Source organism: Coregonus lavaretus (genome assembly GCF_964263955.1).
Source record: "Coregonus lavaretus genome assembly, chromosome: 10".
Classification (NCBI taxonomy): domain Eukaryota; kingdom Metazoa; phylum Chordata; class Actinopteri; order Salmoniformes; family Salmonidae; genus Coregonus; species Coregonus lavaretus.
Window position 1 is genome coordinate 38,387,451 of NC_139997.1, and position 19,849 is coordinate 38,407,299.

Genomic DNA, 19,849 nt, shown 5'->3' on the forward strand with positions numbered 1-19,849 from the left:
AGCCTGCAGAGCTCTATCATACTATCCAGCAATTTTTTTGTCCATTTAAAATAACATCAAATTGATCAGAAATACAGTGTAGACATTGTTAATGTTGTAAATGGCTATTGTAGCTGGAAACGGCAGATTTTTTATGGAATATCTACATAGGCGTACAGAGGCCCGTTATCAGCAACCATCAATCCTGTGTTCCAATGGCACATTGTGGTTGCTAATCCAAGTTTATCATTTTAAAAGGCTAATTGATCATTAGAAAACCATTTTGCAATTATGTTAGCACAGCTGAAAACTGTTGTGCTGATTAAAGAAGCAATAAAACTGGCCTTCTTGAGACTAGTTGAGTATCTGGAGCATCAGCAATTGTGGGTTCGATTACAGGCTCAAAATGGCCAGAAACAAATAACTTTCTTCTGAAACCTGTCAGTCTATTCTTGTTCTGAGAAATGAAGGCCATTCCATGCGAGAAATTGCCAAGAACCTGAAGAACTCGTACAACGCTGTGTACTACTCCTTTCACAGAACAGCGCAAACTGGCTCTAACCAGAATAGAAAGAGGAGTGGGAGGCCCCGGTGCACAACTGAGCAAGAGGACAAATACATTAGAGTGTCTAGTTTGAGAAACAGACGCCTCACAGGTCCTCAACTGGCAGCTTCATTATATAGTACCCGCAAAACACCCGTCTCAACGTCAACAGTGAAGAGGCGACTCCGGTATGCTGACCTTCTAGGCAGAGGTACAAAGAAAAAGCCATATCTCAGACTGGCCAATAAAAAGAAAAGATTAAGATGGGCAAAAGAACACAGACACTGGACTGTCGCCTCTTCACTGTTTACGTTGAGACTGGTGTTTTGCGGGTACTATTTAATGAAGCTGCCAGTTGAGGACCTGTGAGGCGTCTCTTTCTCAAACTAGACACTCTAATGTATTTGTCCTCTTGCTCAGTTGTGCACCGGGGCCTCCCACTCCTCTTTCATGAGGTAGTCACCTGGAATGCTTTTCCAACATTCTTGAAGGAGTTCCCACATCTGCTGAGCACTTGTTGGCTGCTTTTCCTTCACTCTGCGGTCCAACTCATCCCAAACCATCTCAATTGGGTTAAGATCGGGTGATTGTGGAGGTCAGGTCACCTGATGCAGCACTCCATCACTCTCATTCTTGGTCAAATAGCCCTTACACAGCCTGGAGGTGTGTTGGGTCATTGTCCTGTTGAAAAACAAATGATAGTCCCACTGAGCGCAAACCAGATGGGATGGCGTATCGCTGCAGAATGCTGTGGTAGCCATGCTGGTTAAGTGTGCCTTGAATTATAAATAAATCCCTGACAGTGTCACCAGCAAAGCACCCCTACACCATCACACCTCCTCCTCCATGCTTCACGGTGGGAACCACACATGCAGAGATCATCCGTTCACTTACTCTGCGACTCACAACGACACGGCAGTTGGAACCAAATATCTCAGATTTTGGACTCCAGACCAAAGAACAGATTTCCACTGGTCTAATGTCCATTGCTCGTGTTTCTTGGCCCAAGCAAGTCTCTTCTTATTATTGGTGTCCTTTAGTGGTGGTTTCTTTGCAGCAATTCGACCATGAAGGCCTGATTCACACAGTCTCCTCTGAACAGTTGATGTTGAGATGTGTCTGTTACTTGAACTCTGTGAAGCATTTATTTGGGCTGCAATCTGAGGTGCAGTTAATTGCCGATTTCTGAGGCTGGTAACTCTAATGAACTTATCCTCTGCAGCAGAGGTAACTCTGGGTCTCCCTTTCCTGTGGCGGTCCTCATGAGAGCCAGTTTCATCATAGCGCTTGATGGTTTTTGCGACTGCATTTGAAGAAACTTTCAAAGTTCTTGAAATTTTCCGAATTGACTGACCTTCATGTCTTAAAGTAAAGATGGACTGTCGTTTCTCTTTGCTTATTTGAGCTGTTTTTGCCATAATATGGACATTGTCTTTTACCAAATATGGCTATCTTCTGTATACCAACCTGACCTTGTCACAACACAAGCTTGGCAACAGATACAAGATGGCAGCATGTCAAGTCGTTTGTCTGTGACTAGTAGTTTTTATCCTACTAATAACCTATTCATTTATGGTAGAGCAAATTTACACTTTCCTTGTTGTGTAGTGCAAATTATTTAGTTTTGCTGGTGTAAAGATCGCAGGTCTCCCTCAACAACAGAGTCTGCTAAATGGCATATTATTATTATTATTATTTATAATTTTTTTATCGCTATTTGCACTTCCCTACTCAAAGTTTACCAAAGAAACCCTCTCTCTGGCTGGCCTGGGTTCTATCCTCTGCTTCCCTCCGCGGAGTGTCTCGTCCAAGCTGCTCCTCTTCGCTCTACACCTGGCTGTCAGGAAGCATCTCAACAATCCCCAACCCGTTCTCTCAATCGACCCCCACCCCCAATCTACTCACACTCACATACAGACTCATACATACACACAGTCCCTCTCTCCCCTTACCTTTCCTTGGCCTCTATTTCTTACATCTCTCAGAGAAAATGTCAATTTTCGTTGGATTGCTTTTCACACTGACTTTACTGAACTCTGGAGAAAATGAACATTGTCGCTGGGTGAGTACATCTGACAATGTGCACTCCCCTCCATTAGACATTGTGTCTGCGGGAACTCGCTCTTTTTCCCCCGGTCCACTCGTCCAAGTGCCAATGCATTTGTGTCATGATGTGAGCAGTATGAACATATGTCACTACCAAAGTCTAATGGTTTTAAATGACTGTTTTGTATTGTCTGGAAACTCGCTTGTAGAATTTGCTTGGAGTAGGTCTCTTAAAAAAGAGAAGCCGTGCAAGGTTATTAAACAGAGGTGCCTAGTTATTCTTCTTTTGTTGATATCAGGTAGCGTGCAACCTAACCCTGGCCCTGATATGCAATGTCTCCAAACCCCCTCTGATTTTAAATCAAGATCTGGTTTTGGTATTTTTCATTTAAATGTATGAAGCCTGTTGTCTGAAATTGATGGAGTTAGGATTTGGGCTAAATCAACTGATGCTGATGTAATTGTGTTTTCTGAAACCTGGCTCAGCAAGTCTGTTCTTGATAAGGATATTTGTATAAATGTTTACAATGTGTATCGCACTGATCGAGTTAAGAAAGGTGGGGGTGTGGCTATATATGTAATGACTGAATTCCTTGTAAGTGTGGCAAAGTCTGAAACTATTTGTAAACAGTTGGAATTTCTTGCTTTGATTCTTGAGGTTTCAAAGGGTCTCTCTATAACTGTGATTGGCTGTTATAGACCCCCCTCTGCTCTCGGTGATGCATGTTCTTCTCTGATGCACCTTATGTCTAAACTTCTTTACAGTGAAATTATCTTGATTGGTGATCTCAACTGGTGTGGGTTAAAGCCGATGTCTGATGATTTTAAAATGTATTGTAATTCTATGAATTTTGCCCAGTTGATTAACTCACCCACCCGCCCAAATCTCAAATGTCCAGAGAAACTACCCTGATTGATTTGATATTGACAAATGTTCCACATACATATTCTGCGGTTGGTGTTTTCTGTAATGTTTAAGTGACCATTGTGCTGTTGTTGCTGTTAGAAATACTAAGGTTCCTAAGACAAACCCACGCTTTATTCGTAAGATACATTTTAAGAGTTTTAATGAGCAGGCTTTCTTTCATGATTTGTTTTATTTTGACTGGAGCAAGATTGAGCTTATTCCTGATGTGGAAACTGCCTGGAAATTCTTTCATTATGTTTTTTTCCAAATAGTAAACAAACATGCCCCATTCCGCAGGTTCAGAGTTAAAGGGCTTGATAATCCATGGTTTTCTTCTGAGCTGTCTTGTATTATTCACAAACGTAATCAACCCTGGGCTAAGGCAAGGAAATCATGTTCTGATGCTGAGTGGCTTCTGTTTAAGCAGCTGTGAAACAAGTGTTCTTCTCTTCTCAGGAAGGCCAAGTCTGAATATTTTATGCCTGTTACCACTGATAACCTGAATGACCCTAGAAAGTTTTGGAAGGCTATTAAGTCTATGTCTGGTAACAGTAATGTTAATGAATTACCGTCATGTGTATTGAAGGACTCTGTTGCTGTATATGACAAAACTGAAATGCTGAATTGTTTCAATGAGCACTTTGTATCATCTGGTAGGCTGTTTGATTCAGTGTCCTCTGTCTCTGTACAACCCTGTGTGGATGAACCGGTGAGAGCTGGTCAAACTTTTTGCTTTTTACGCCATTCTCAGTGCAGGAGGTACATAAAGCCCTGAAATCCTTAGATCAGAGAAAGCCTGCAGGTCCTGATCTTCTTGATCCCTGCTTTTTAAAACTGGCAGCTGATTTCATAGCTGAAGCACTTACATATCTGTTCAATCTAACCTTGGAATGTAATGAAATTCCAAGGATCTGGAAATCAGCATTTGCCTTACCACTTTTAAAAGGGGGAGAGCCAACTCTTTTAAATAATTATAGGCCAATCTCAAAGCTGTCACCCCTGGCATAACTTGAAACCCTTGTTAGTGAACAGCTAAAATAGTTTTTATATACTAACTCTATTTTATCAATGTACCAATTGGGCTTCAGGAAGAAGCATAGCACAAATACAGCGGCCATGAAGGTTTTAAATGATATCACTGAAGCCCTTGACAAAAAACAGCACTGTGTCTCACTTTTTATTAGCTTTAGATACAGTTGATCATGCTATACTGAGGCAGAGATTGTCGAGCGTAGGTCTTTCGGAGCATGCAGTTGCATGGTTTGGTAACTATCTGTCTGATAGAACTCAGTGCACTCAATTTGATGGGCTCATGTCTGTTAAATTGTCTGTCTGTAATGGTGTGCCCCAAGGCTCTGTACTTGATCCTCTCTTATTCACTATTTATATAAATAATTTAGACAAAAATATGCAAAATGTGCAACTTCACTTTTATGCTGATGATACTGTTATTTATTGTTGTGCCTCGTCTCTGACAAAAGCTTTCCAGAACTTGCAAACTGCTTTTTATACTGTTCAACATTCCTTGTGTCAATTGAAGCTTCAATGCTGACAAAACTAAACTAATGGTGTTTTCTAAAGCAAGAAATAGACCACTGAACCTTTCACCTATTACTACCTGTCAGGGCAATGAGATTGAGGCTGTAACCGCATATAAATATCTTAGAATTTTAATTGATAACGGCCTCTCTTTTAAATTGCATATTCAAAACAATTGAAGCTGAAGTTGGGATTTTATTTTAGTAATAAGGCCTGTTTTTCTTTTGAAGCCAGAAGGAGGCTAGTATCAGCTACATTTATGCCTATACTAGACTATGGTGATATTTTAAATATGAATGCTTCCGCTCAGTTTTTGAGATCAATTGACACCGTTACCATGGAGCATTGAGATTTATTTTAAACTGCAAAACCCTTACGCACCACTGCACTTTCTAAACCAGGGTTGGCTGGCTTTCTCTAGTCACTCGTAGGCTCAGTGACTGGTATACTTTGATTTATAAAGCCATTTTGGGTTTACTACCATTTTATTTGGCCATTTTTATTCTTTAGAAATGTGGTGGGTACTCTCTTCGTTCGCAGGACTTTATCCTGCTAACTGTTCCAAATGTCCGAACTGAATTTGGTAAAAGGGCTTTTATGTACTCTGCGCCATTGGCTTGGAACGCCTTACAAAATAGTTTTAAACTGGAAGAACTTGTCCCGATTGTTTTTAAATCATTGATGAAGAATTTTGAGGCTGATTCCTTGACCTGTCAATGTTTTTAATTTGCTGTTTTATGATTTCTTTATACTCCAGTAATTTCTATGATTTTTACTAGATTACTTGTAGTTTTTCATGTTGTACAGTGCAGAAAAAAAGTATTTAGTCAGCCACCAATTGTGCAAGTTCTCCCACTTAAAAAGATGAGAGAGGCCTGTAATTTTCATCATAGGTACACGTCAACTATGACAGACAAAATGAGAAAATAAAATCCAGAAAATCACATTGTAGGATTTTTAATGAATTTATTTGCAAATTATGGTGGAAAATAAGTATATATATACAGTACCAGTCATATATACAGTGGGGAGAACAAGTATTTGATACACTGCCGATTTTGCAGGTTTTCCTACTTACAAAGCATGTAGAGGTCTGTAAATGTTATCATAGGTACACTTCAAAAATCCAGAAAATCACATTGTATGATTTTTAAGTAATTAATTTACATTTTATTGCATGACATAAGTATTTGATCACCTACCAACCAGTAAGAATTCCGGCTCTCACCGACCTGTTAGTTTTTCTTTAAGAAGCCCTCCTGTTTTCCACTCATTACCTGTATTAACTGCACCTGTTTGAACTTGATACCTGTATAAAACACACCTGTCCACACACTCAATCAAACAGACTCCAACCTCTCCACAATGGCCAAGACCAGAGAGCTGTGTAAGGAAATCAGGGATAAAATTGTAGACCTGCACAAGGCTGGGATGGGCTACAGGACAATAGGCAAGCAGCTTGGTGAGAAGGCAACAACTGTTGATGCAATTATTAGAAAATGGAAGAAGTTCAAGATGACGGTCAATCACCCTTGGTCTGGGGCTCCATGCAAGATCTCACCTCGTGGGGCATCAATGATCATGAGGAAGGTGAGGGATCAGCCCAGAACTACACGGCAGGACCTGGTCAATAACCTGAAGAGAGCTGGGACCACAGTCTCAAAGAAAACCATTAGTAACACACTACGCCGTCATGGATTAAAATCCTGCAGCGCACGCAAGGTCCCCCTGCTCAAGCCAGCGCATGTCCTGGCCCGTCTGAAGTTTGCCAATGACCATCTGGATGATCCAGAGGAGGAATGGGAGAAGGTCATGTGGTCTGATGAGACAAAAATAGAGCTTTTTGGTCTAAACTCCACTCGCCGTGTTTGGAGGAAGAAGAAGGATAAGTACAAACCCAAGAACACCATCCCAACCGTGAAGCATGGAGGTGGAAACATCATTATTTGGGGATGCTTTTCTGCAGCGGGGACAGGACGACTGCACCGTATTGAGGGGAGGATGGAATGGGCCATGTATCGCGAGATCTTGGCCAACAACCTCCTTCCCTCAGTAAGAGCATTGAAGATGGGTCGTGGCTGGGTCTTCCAGCATGACAATGACCCGAAACACACAGCCAGGGCAACTAAGGAGTGGCTCCGTAAGAAGCATCTCAAGGTCCTGGAGTGGCCTAGCCAGTCTCCAGACCTGAACCCAATAGAACATCTTTGGAGGGAGTTGAAAGTCTGTATTGCCAAGCGACAGCCCCTAAACCTGCAGGATCTGAAGAAGGTCTGTATGGAGGTGTGGGCCAAAATCCCTGCTGCAGTGTCTGCAAACCTGGTCAAGACCTACAGGAAACGTATGATCTCTGTAATTGCAAACAAAGGTTTCTGTACCAAATATTAAGTTCTGCTTTTCTAATGTATCAAATACTTATGTCATGCAATAAAATGCAAATTAATTACTTAAAAATCATACAATGTGATTTTCTGGATTTTTGTTTTAGATTCCGTCTCTCACAGTTGAAGTGTACCTATGATAAAAATTACAGACCTCTACATGCTTTGTAAGTAGGAAAACCTGCAAAATCGGCAGTGTATCAAATACTTGTTCTCCCCACTGTATGTAAAGGAAGAGAAGCTTGGGCCTAACCCCAGAGCTATAGAGAGAGATAGAGATAAGCCAGTGGCAATCTACGACACCGACATGCATATCTTTATGTCAGGTGGCTACTGTGTCTGCTATACAGATATAGACGAACAGAAGGAGGCTAATTTGTTAATTTTCGATCCAAATATTTTGTATAAAGCTAAGCATTATATTGTTAGATTATAGGAGTAACTCTGGTAGGCCTGAAACAGACTTCCTCCCTCAAGTTCAACTGTCGGAGTCAGTTGGAGCACCAGGGCGCGCTGCCTTCATATCATAGGCCTGCCATAGGCCTGCAGTACCTAAAGCTTAATAATATCCACACCATACCAAACCTTCACAAACGTTTCTAAACTTTATTAGGGTAATATCAACAGTAAGTCAAGCCATTGTTTATAGGGAAAATACGAGCAGAAGAGTGAATGTAAACCAGGGAAAAAATGCACTACCCTCCCCTGTGCCCAATAAAAAACCACACAACCCACCCAAAGCAAAAAACAAAGTTTGACAACCCTCCCCTATTTTGGACCACCCCTGCCCCCCAGTAAATTTCGATCTGTCCCTTACTAACATCACTACTGCACAAGATCTACACAAAACCTACTGGTTTTACTACTTGATTGCTATAGAGATGTGTAGTAAACCAGTAGTGATTTATGTAGTAATTTAAGTAGTAATGAGTGGTCAATTGGGATGTTTCACTATTGGTGAATTACTATGTAATGCCTACACATTACTACTGTATGCCTACTCTATACCTATTGAATTACTACTGCCATTTGTCTGTGTAGTGTTGTGTCACTACTGTTCACTACTAAATTGCTCCTGATCCTTAATTTCATACATAAACCCTTTTGAATTACTATTGAAAACTGACACATTTACTACAGTTTGCCTAATTAAAATCACTATTGACATCTTCTTGTTTCACTACTGTGTCACTACTACAGTAGTGCACATTTTATTTCCTCAAGATTCTTAACTGTAGTTATATCATCAAACAATATATATATTTTTATTTTATTCATTAAATTACATATTTTCACTTTTGTTAATCCTTTTGAGACCTCAGCTTAATATTGCAGATAGATTGTAACTTCATCAATGTAATTGTCTGCATCACTTCCAATCCCCCATGTTTTATATTTATATAAATATATATACATACATACATACACACACACATATATATATATAAATATACATATATACATACATACATACATACATACACACACACATATATATACACTGCTCAAAAAAATTAAGGGAACACTTAAACAATACATCCTAGATCTGAATGAATGAAATAATCTTATTAAATACTTTTTTCTTTACATAGTTGAATGTGCTGACAACAAAATCACAAAAAAAGTATCAATGGAAATCAAATTTATCAACCCATGGAGGTCTGGATTTGGAGTCACCCTCAAAATTAAAGTGGAAAACCATACTACAGGCTGATCCAACTTTGATGTAATGTCCTTAAAACAAGTCAAAATGAGGCTCAGTAGTGTGTGTGGCCTCCACGTGCCTGTATGACCTCCCTACAACGCCTGGGCATGCTCCTGATGAGGTGGCGGATGGTCTCCTGAGGGATCTCCTCCCAGACCTGGACTAAAGCATCCGCCAACTCCTGCACAGTCTGTGGTGCAACGTGGCGTTGGTGGATGGAGCGAGACATGATGTCCCAGATGTGCTCAATTGGATTCAGGTCTGGGGAACGGGCGGGCCAGTCCATAGCATCAATGCCTTCCTCTTGCAGGAACTGCTGACACACTCCAGCCACATGAGGTCTAGCATTGTCTTGCATTAGGAGGAACCCAGGGCCAACCGCACCAGCATATGGTCTCACAAGGGGTCTGAGGATCTCATCTCGGTACCTAATGGCAGTCAGGCTACCTCTGGCGAGCACATGGAGGGCTGTGCGGCCCCCCAAAGAAATGCCACCCCAAACCATGATTGACCCACCGCCAAACCGGTCATGCTGGAAGATGTTGCAGGCAGCAGAACGTTCTCCACGGCGTCTCCAGACTCTGTCACGTCTGCCACATGTGCTCAGTGTGAACCTGCTTTCATCTGTGAAGAGCACAGGGCGCCAGTGGCGAATTTGCCAATCTTGGTGTTCTCTGGCAAATGCCAAACGTCCTGCACGGTGTTGGGCTGTAAGCACAACCCCCACCTGTGGACGTCGGGCCCTCATACCACTCTCATGGAGTCTGTTTCTGACCGTTTGAGCAGACACATGCACATTTGTGGCCTGCTGGAGGTCATTTTGCAGGGCTCTGGCAGTGCTCCTCCTGCTCCTCCTTGCACAAAGGCGGAGATAGCGGTCCTGCTGCTGGGTTGTTGCCCTCCTACGGCCTCCTCCACATCTCCTGATGTACTGGCCTGTCTCCTGGTAGCGCCTCCATACTCTGGACACTACGCTGACAGACACAGCAAACCTTCTTGCCACAGCTCGCATTGATGTGCCATCCTGGATGAGCTGCATTACCTGAGCCACTTGTGTGGGTTGTAGACTCCGTCTCATGCTACCACTAGAGTGAAAGCACCGCCAGCATTCAAAAGTGACCAAAACATCAGCCAGGAAGCATAGAAACTGAGAAGTGGTCTGTGGTCACCACCTGCAGAACCACTTCTTTATTGGGGGTGTCTTGCTAATTGCCTATAATTTCCACCTGTTGTCTATTCCATTTGCACAACAGCATGTGAAATGTATTGTCAATCAGTGTTGCTTCCTAAGTGGACAGTTTGATTTCACAGAAGTGTGATTGACTTGGAGTTACATTGTGTTGTTTAAGTGTTCCCTTCATTTTTTTGAGCATTGGTATATACATATATATATATACATACATACAGTGGGGAGAACAAGTATTTGATACACTGCCGATTTTGCAGGTTTTCCTACTTACAAAGCATGTAGAGGTCTGTAATTTTTATCAAAAATCCAGAAAATCACATTGTATGATTTTTAAGTAATTAATTTGCATTTTATTGCATGACATAAGTATTTGATCACCTACCAACCAGTAAGAATTCCGGCTCTCACAGACCTGTTCGTTTTTCTTTAAGAAGCCCTCCTGTTCTCCACTCATTACCTGTATTAACTGCACCTGTTTGAACTCGTTACCTGTATAAAAGACACCGATCAACACACTCAATCAAACAGACTCCAACCTCTCCACAATGGCCAAGACCAGAGAGCTGTGTAAGGACATCAGGGATAAAATTGTAGACCTGCACAAGGCTGGGATGGGCTACAGGACAATAGGCAAGCAGCTTGGTGAGAAGGCAACAACTGTTGGCGCAATTATTAGAAAATGGAAGAAGTTCAAGATGACGGTCAATCACCCTCGATCTGGGGCTCCATGCAAGATCTCACCTCGTGGGGCATCAATGATCATGAGGAAGGTGAGGGATCAGCCCAGAACTACACGGCAGGACCTGGTCAATGACCTGAAGAGAGCTGGGACCACAGTCTCAAAGAAAACCATTAGTAACACACTACGCTGTCATGGATTAAAATCCTGCAGCGCACGCAAGGTCCCCCTGCTCAAGCCAGCGCATGTCCAGGCCCGTCTGAAGTTTGCCAATGACCATCTGGATGATCCAGAGGAGGAATGGGAGAAGGTCATGTGGTCTGATGAGACAAAAATAGAGCTTTTTGGTCTAAACTCCACTCGCCGTGTTTGGAGGAAGAAGAAGGATGAGTACAACCCCAAGAACACCATACCAACCGTGAAGCATGGAGGTGGAAACATCATTCTTTGGGGATGCTTTTCTGCAAAGGGGACAGGACGACTGCACCGTATTGAGGGGAGGATGGATGGGACCATGTATCGCGAGATCTTGGCCAACAACCTCCTTCCCTCAGTAAGAGCATTGAAGATGGGTCGTGGCTGGGTCTTCCAGCATGACAATGACCCGAAACACACAGCCAGGGCAACTAAGGAGTGGCTCCGTAAGAAGCATCTCAAGGTCCTGGAGTGGCCTAGCCAGTCTCCAGACCTGAACCCAATAGAACATCTTTGGAGGGAGCTGAAAGTCTGTATTGCCAAGCGACAGCCCCTAAACCTGCAGGATCTGGAGAAGGTCTGTATGGAGGTGTGGGCCAAAATCCCTGCTGCAGTGTCTGCAAACCTGGTCAAGACCTACAGGAAACGTATGATCTCTGTAATTGCAAACAAAGGTTTCTGTACCAAATATTAAGTTCCAGCCCATACCCACTATCTACATTTTATGGACACAGTCAATTTTACAGTAATTACATTTTGTTAGTTCTTTCTCCTGAACTTATTCTACTCTCAACCTCTCCGATCATTTTCATGATGTCCATCCGTTTTGCTTCTATATGCCATATCTTTCTAACTGTGCTCCTTCACAAAAGCTCCCAACCTACAACCCATACACTTATTATGGACACAGCTTGCCTACGTTATTAGTTATCTTGTTATTGTTTGTTGTTAGTTGTTATTAGTCCCATCCTTCAATTCCATTCAACACCTCCCATCTATCTTTTAACACCATCCATATAGGATTTCTATTTGCCATATATATTTCAACTGTACTGTGATGTCTTACAAAAGTTCTGAACCTTTCTATTCTCATTGTTTCTACAGATTGTGAATTGAAAATAAACATTTTTGCTAATAGTATTATTATGTTATTGATCGATTGACTATGACTTTTCAGATCAACCAGTAGTGCTATCTGCAGGGTTAGCTCCAGGTAAATATTGCAATCCTTTAGCCATTCCTCGACCTGTGTCCAAAAACAAGCTACAAATGGACAGTACCAAAACAAATGATCTAATGATTCTGTCTCTTCGCAGCTAAATCTGCAGAGCTGGGAAGATTGTATCCCCCATATAAATAACATTCGATTGGTAGCAAGAATTTTATATAATAATTTAAATTAAAAGATTCTAAGTTTTGAATCCGGTGTCATTTTGCGTATCAGTTCATAAACACTATGCCATGGGATCGGTACGTCAAAAAGCTCTTCCCAACTATTTTGCAATCTATATGGGACGGCTGTCAATCCTTTGGTCCTTAAATGAAACTGATATACCTTTTTATTTATCACAGTTTTCCTTAACCAATTATGTTCTTTAATGCAAGGCCGACAGACAAGTTCCTTACTTTCTCCTCCAAGCACTTTCCTCTTCCATTTTTGCAGTAAGGCTGCAATTATTTGGTTGTAATTTTGGGTAGAGCAGACATTTCCATATGTTTTTGTTAGCTGCGTGTGCGACATAACTCCACCAGTCCTACCGATGATATCATTTACAAAGATTATACCTTTTTTAAACATTTTGTCAAAAAAACAAGTTTTTTTGTCAATTAGTATATTTGAGTTTAACCACAATATTTGTTGCATTATTTGTTCTGTCGTTTCTGGAGGATTCAATTGAAATTGCAACCAACTTTCTATGGCTTGTTTTAGAAATAGTGATATCTGGGAGATTATTTCCTTTTCAAATAACTGAAAGTGAGAGGTTGTAATCTGAATAAAGGGAAAAAGGCCATTCTTGAACATTGGGTGAGACAATCTTACTAATTTGCTAGAGAACCAGTTCGGATTTATGTATAACTTTTGTATGACTGAAGCTTTTAGTGATTAGGTCTAATGCTTTAATATTTAATAATTTCTGTCCTCCGAATTCATATTTATTATATAAATAGGCCCGTTTAATTTTGTCTGGCTTGCCGTTCCAAATAAAATGGAATATTCTTTTCTCATATACCGTAATTTAAAACACTGTTCGCTAGGCGTAGGCAAGACCATAAGCAAATAGGTAAACTGGGATAATACTAAAGAGTTAATCAGGGTGATTTTTCCACAAATTGACAGGCACCCACCTTTCCATGGTAGCAAGATCTTATCTATTTTTGCTAACTTTCTATTATAATTTATTGAAGTGAGATCATTTATTTCCTTTGGGATATGTATTCCGAGTATATCCACATCACCATCAGACCATTTTATTGGTAAACTACATGGCAATGTAAAAATTGTATTTTTTATTGATCCAATACGTAATATAGTACATTTGTCATAACTTGGTTGTAATCCAGAGAGGTTAGAACATGTATCTAGATCCTCTATGAGGCTGTGGAGTGATTCTAGTTGTGGATTTAAAAGAAAACATGAATCATCAGCGTATAATGACACCTTTGTTTTTAAGCCCTGGATTTCTAATGCCTGTTCACCCCGCTATCATCCAGAAGGCGAGGTCAGTACAGGTGCATCAAAGCTGGGACCGAGAGAATGAAAAACAGCTTCTATCTCAAGGCCAGACTGTTAAATAGCCATCACTAGCACGTTAGAGGCTGCTGCTGCCTAATGAAATCACTGGCCACTTTAAGAAATGGAACACTAGTCACTTTAATAATGTTTACATATCTTGCACTACTCATCTCATATGTATACTGCATTCTATTCTATAATATTCTACTGTATCTTAGTCCATGCCGCTCTGTCATTGCTTGTCCATATATGTATATTTTCTTAAATTCCATTCCTTACTAGTTTTGTGTGTATTAGGTATATGTTGTGCAATTGTTAGATATTACTTGTTAGATATTACTGCACTGTCGGAGCTAGAAGCACAAGCATTTCGCTACACCCGCTATACCATCTGCTAAACACGTGTATGTGACAAATAAAATTTGATTTGATTTGATACTCGTGTACACACACAGTATGTACTTGCACGTGTCACTGTCTGACCCTCCTATAATCCTACCAGTTAGCCTGGGTACCAGTGACATGATGGCACAAACAAATCTTGAACCAGGCTACCTACCAGTGCTTCTGTGTCCGTTTTAGTCCTTGGTTGTGTGTTTGTTTTTAGGTAAAGACCAGGTGCAGACCAGGCGTCTGTGACAGCACAGAGCATCCTCCAGGTGGCGCAGTCGCATGTCGAGAAGATCAGACATTTCTCTCTGGAGGCAGAGAAGAAAATACAAAACAGCCAAAGGATCACGCAACCTGCTGCCATGGAGGAGGAAGAAGACATCCCAGAGGCATATCTGCGAGAGGAATAACTTTACATCTATTCTCACACCTTTGAACCATTTACACTGTTGTCCACGTCATACTGTTCATAATGTGACTGTACTAGGCCACATGGATTGATGCTGCCTGTATGGAAGCCTAGTGTGAAACAGACCTCTAATGGGGATCTGGTTTTAGAGCGGAAGGGATTTCCTTGGTATGACCATGATCAGTTATTGATATAAAAAGTTGCTACTCAAAATCATTGTAACCAAATCGTAGCACATATACTGCTAATATAAATATTGCTGTCATGCACTTGTGTGCATTTAAGCAGAGAAGTTCAAGTCTGGCAACAGCTCTGGTGTACATTACTGCAGTCAAAACTTGAGACATCTGTGGCATTGTGTTGTGTGACATAACTGCACATTTTAGAGTGACCTTTTATTGTCTCCAGCACAAGGTGCACCTGTGCAATGATCATGCTGTTTAACCCCCTAGAGTCGATTGATGGTGTGTCAATCTAAGTAACATAATAAATAAAAAAAGTCAGTTTAAGCTAAAGATCTGTTTTTTTGCATTGGATGCGTCTCAATCCACCACAACCGCCGATATCGCACTTCCGCATCTGTGGTGAAAAGTGGCAGAGCTAGAGCTGTGTTTTTCAGACCATGAGACATCCCGAAAATCGGTCTTCTCACGAAAACGTCTGTAGAGTACATACGGTTTGATCTACAAACTCTCACGAACACGATGGTGTTCTCCGTTTTTTGCTCTACGACCCCCAAAAGTGTCACGGGACTTGTCTGAAGGTAACCGGTACCGGTTTTAAAAAATGAATGGAAGAATGAAGGTAGTTTTGTAAACAAATTTGTGCACAACATTTGAGAGAAATACGCTTTTTGTGCTTATGGAACATTTCTGGGATCTTTTATTTCAGCTCATGAAACATGGGACTAACACTTTACATGTTGCGTTTCTATTTTTGTTCAGTGTAAATAAAAAAGGATTTCTGATTGAATGATTTCTGATGATTTAGTTACTAGTATGTAACATGCCAATAGAATAGCATAGGATTTGGTCTGGTGTGAAACACTTACATTTCTTATGCACTCAGGGCCTTGAGATAAAATGGGTGAATATTTCCTTTAAGTCAATAAATGTTGACTTAAGTCCATGTTAAGTCTTATCTCAAGTCTGAATCAGGCCTCCAATGAAGAGCAGCATACTAGATGTGTTACCAGTGTCACAGCCTATGTGAATTCTCTATTATGGCCAACAGATGTCGATGTAGGTTCAAACAGGATCCTCGCTGTGCAGCTCTCGACTATGAATGCTCATGCATGATGAGGTGTAATCTTGGGAGGAATAAATCAGAAATCCAGTGGAAGACTAGACCCTAGTGAATGAATGCACAACTTTATGGTGGTTTTATTAACATGCACTCACGTTAGAGATTGGTCTCTCCCTCCCTCACTCAGTCAGAATAGCTCTCTTTCAAATTATGCCTATCTTTCCCATTCATTGAAGCATACAACTTAGTCTGGGTCTGAAGCATAAAATAGTCTGGGTGGGGTGTGAACTCATCTTGATATTAGAGTGCTGTTGAGGTTTGAAAACCTCTGACCCTTTGAATCTGGGGTAAACTAAATCCATGGTATTTTCCCTGACTGTGATTCTGTGAGGATTTAGCCACATTTAAAGTCCTAATTTAACACCTGATTTACATAACAAATGGCACATCTCAATAGGTGGTCCAGGTATGACATGACATGGCACACGTGGGGGCAAGGGGGGTGTAGCAGGGGGGGAGGCCAATGACATCACATCAGACCAACTCCTTGAATGCCCTACTCCTTGAAGTTTGCAGTTGTGTCTAAAAAACACTATTTTGCTCAAAACCTATTATTTTACCCTTTAGTGTGTTTACTGTATTTATACTTGGGATATCGCTTTTATACTTGGGATATCGGGATATCACTTTTTCACTGGAGGACGTCTTTAAATTCTCTGTGGTTTAGCCTTCATGGAAAAAGCAGAGTGAAATGGTATAAAACTCCAAAAGTAACTCAGTCCGAACAGAGTACTGTACAGAGTATCATTGTCCCTGGGAAAACATGCATCCATCCATCCATCCATCCATCCATCCACTGACCCTGGCATGGGAAACTGGACGCTTGAGAGTATAGTTCCCTCTATTTCCATCATGACTTATTATGCTCCATAGTCCCAGACCTGCCCACGGCCCAGACAGACACTTGTGTATGAGACAGGACAGGAAAGAGAGAGAGAGATTTATTGGGGTAAACAGAGAGGGGAGGAGGAGACCCACAGAATAAAAGGATAAAGAATAGAGAAAGAGGGGGACTTGCACTTATTTGATCTTCACTTCGCCAGCAGCATTCGCCAGCAGCATTCACCAGCCCCTCTCTAATCCCCCCTGGCCCTCACTGAAGAGCACTTGAGGCTTACATAACATTCCTCAGAGAGACAAAGTGCTCTGTGAAAGAGAACAATGTGAACACGGAGAGATGTTTGTTATCCATGCCACAGGACAGCACAACACATTTTTAAACAGACTCCTCAAATCCTCCATCAAACATGTTGTCATCATGGTTCTTGTTCAAAGTGAAATTTTGTTACACAGCTCCTTTTCCTCCTCTATTGCCTTCGGCTTCAATTAAGTGTTTCATTTAATTAATTATGTTTTATAACAGTTTATTGTGGTCCCACAGGAGAATTTGTGAAAAAATGTGCCCTCTTGTCTGACAATGGTAGTGCTAATGGTTTTACTGCTCTACCTTTGATTAATTAATTATGCTGCCTCTCTCAAAACAAACCATTCATTTCCCTGCTAAAGATATGCATATGTGTTTTAACATGGAGCAGAGTGCAAAGCATTCATCTAAGATTAACAGGACAGGACCTTAACTGTGCAGGTTCTGTTGCCATTTGTGAGTGTGTGTATGTGTGCATGTGAGTGTGTGTGCATGCTGTATGACCTATTCAGGCTGTCCAGTGTAAAGTCTGTTGGGTGCGTGTGTGTGTGGTAATTAGGGGAAGCACTTGTGAAATGGGAAGATCAGGAGAAGAGGATTGCAGTCTGGTTCCAGATTATTCACACGCCATAGATTTCTATGTCTCTATAATGATATAGAGGGGCACATGCAAACAGAAATATGATACCCTATTGATTTTCAGTCACACATAAACAAGTTCTACAGTGAGGGAAAACAGTATTTGATCCCCTGCTGATTTTGTACGTTTGCCCACTGACAAAGACATGATCAGTCTATAATTTTAATGGTAGGTTTATTTGAACAGTGAGAGTGTCACGACTTACGCCGAAGTTGGTGCCTCTCCTTGTTCGGGCGGCGTTCGGCGGTCATCATCACCGGCTTTCTAGCTGCCACCGATCCACGTTTCATTTTCCATTTGTTTGTCTTGATTGTACACACCTGGTTCCCATTACATTATATTATTTCCCTATTAAACCCTCTGGTTCCCACATGGTTTTGTGCGTGTTTGTTCTTTGTTTTGTGTCTAAGACTTATGTGAGCTGGTGTGTTTTCCCTGCGTGGAAATTAGTGTTGTTTTTTTTTCGAGTAAAGTACGTTGTTTACTCAGTTCTGTGTCCTGCGCCTGACTCCGTCCTACCGCTGCACATTGACACTTGACAGAAACACGCACCACACATGGAGTCAGCAGGTGCATCCAGTCCTCCGGTACCAGTGGAGGAGCGCATCCAGCAGCACGTGACGATGCTCCAGAATCTTGGCATAGCCATGGATCGCGTGTTGCAGACCATGGAGCAATGGGAGAGACTGGGTTTTCCCACAACCCCATCAACTTCAGATCAACCCACACCGATGTCTACCCCTCTGTCACCTGGACCCAGTGGGATTCGGCTCTCACTCCCGAGGGCATATGATGGGACGGCTGCCGGGTGCCAGGGGTTCCTGCTCCAGGTGGAGCTCTACCTGGCGACCATCCACCCGGCTCCCTTGGGATACGAGAGCGTGTCCTCCCTCATCTCCTGTCTGTCAGGGAGAGCGCTTCAGTGGGCCAACACCGAATGGGGAGGAATAGACGCAGCGTTGGTTCGCTATGAGGATTTCACCCGCTGCTTCCGGGCGGTCTTCGATCATCCACCTGACGGGAGAGCGGCAGGGGAACGCTTGTTCCACCTCAGACAGGGGAAGAAGAGCGCACAGAACTTCGCACTGGACTTCAGGACCTTGGCTGCCAGTGCGGGATGGAATGAGAGGGCCCTGATCGACCATTACCGGTGTAGTCTACGTGAGGACGTTCGTCGGGAGCTGGCATGCAGGGACACCACCCTTACCCTCGACCAGCTGGTGGATTTATCTATACGGCTGGATAACCTGTTGGCCACCCGCAGACGTCCGGGTCAGGGTCCGTCCATTCCATCCCCCAGCACCTCCGACCCTACCCCTATGGAGCTCGGAGCTGCTGCTCTTAGGGTGACCGGAGGGGGGGCCGTTTCCTGCACCAACGGGGGCCGCAGAGGGCACACTGCTGGTCGGTGCTGGGGAGGTTCCCCAGGGAGTCGAGGCAGCAGGCAGGGCACTGGTGGATCATCCCAGATGAGTAGGCACCCGGCTCACCCAGAGCTCCCTGTTGCGCACATGTGGGTATGCATAGAATTTCAGAGTTTTCCCCGCCTTCCCAGCATAAGGCGCTAGTAGATTCAGGCACAGCTGGGAACTTTATTGACCGTTCATTTGCACGTAGATTAGGGATCCCTATTGTTCCTGTTGATGTGCCCTTCCCTGTACATGCCTTAGAAAGTCGTCCTTTAGGGTCGGGCCTGATTAGGGAGATCACAGCTCCACTATGGATGAAAACACAGGAGGGTCATGAGGAGAGAATTAGTCTCTTCCTGATCGATTCTCCTGCGTTTCCTGTGGTGTTGGGGCTTCCCTGGTTGGCCGCTCATGACCCCACTATTTCGTGGCAACAGAGGGCTCTCAAGGGATGGTCACGTCAGTGCTGTGTAGATGTTTCCATAGGTGCAACTACGGTGGAGAGTTCAAACCAGGTCTCCACTATGCACATTCCCCCCGAATATGCCGATTTGTCTCTTGCCTTCTGTAAAAAGAAGGCGACTCAACTACCACCCCATTGACAGGGGGATTGTGCGATAAATCTCCAGGTAGGCGCAGCACTTCCCAGGAGTC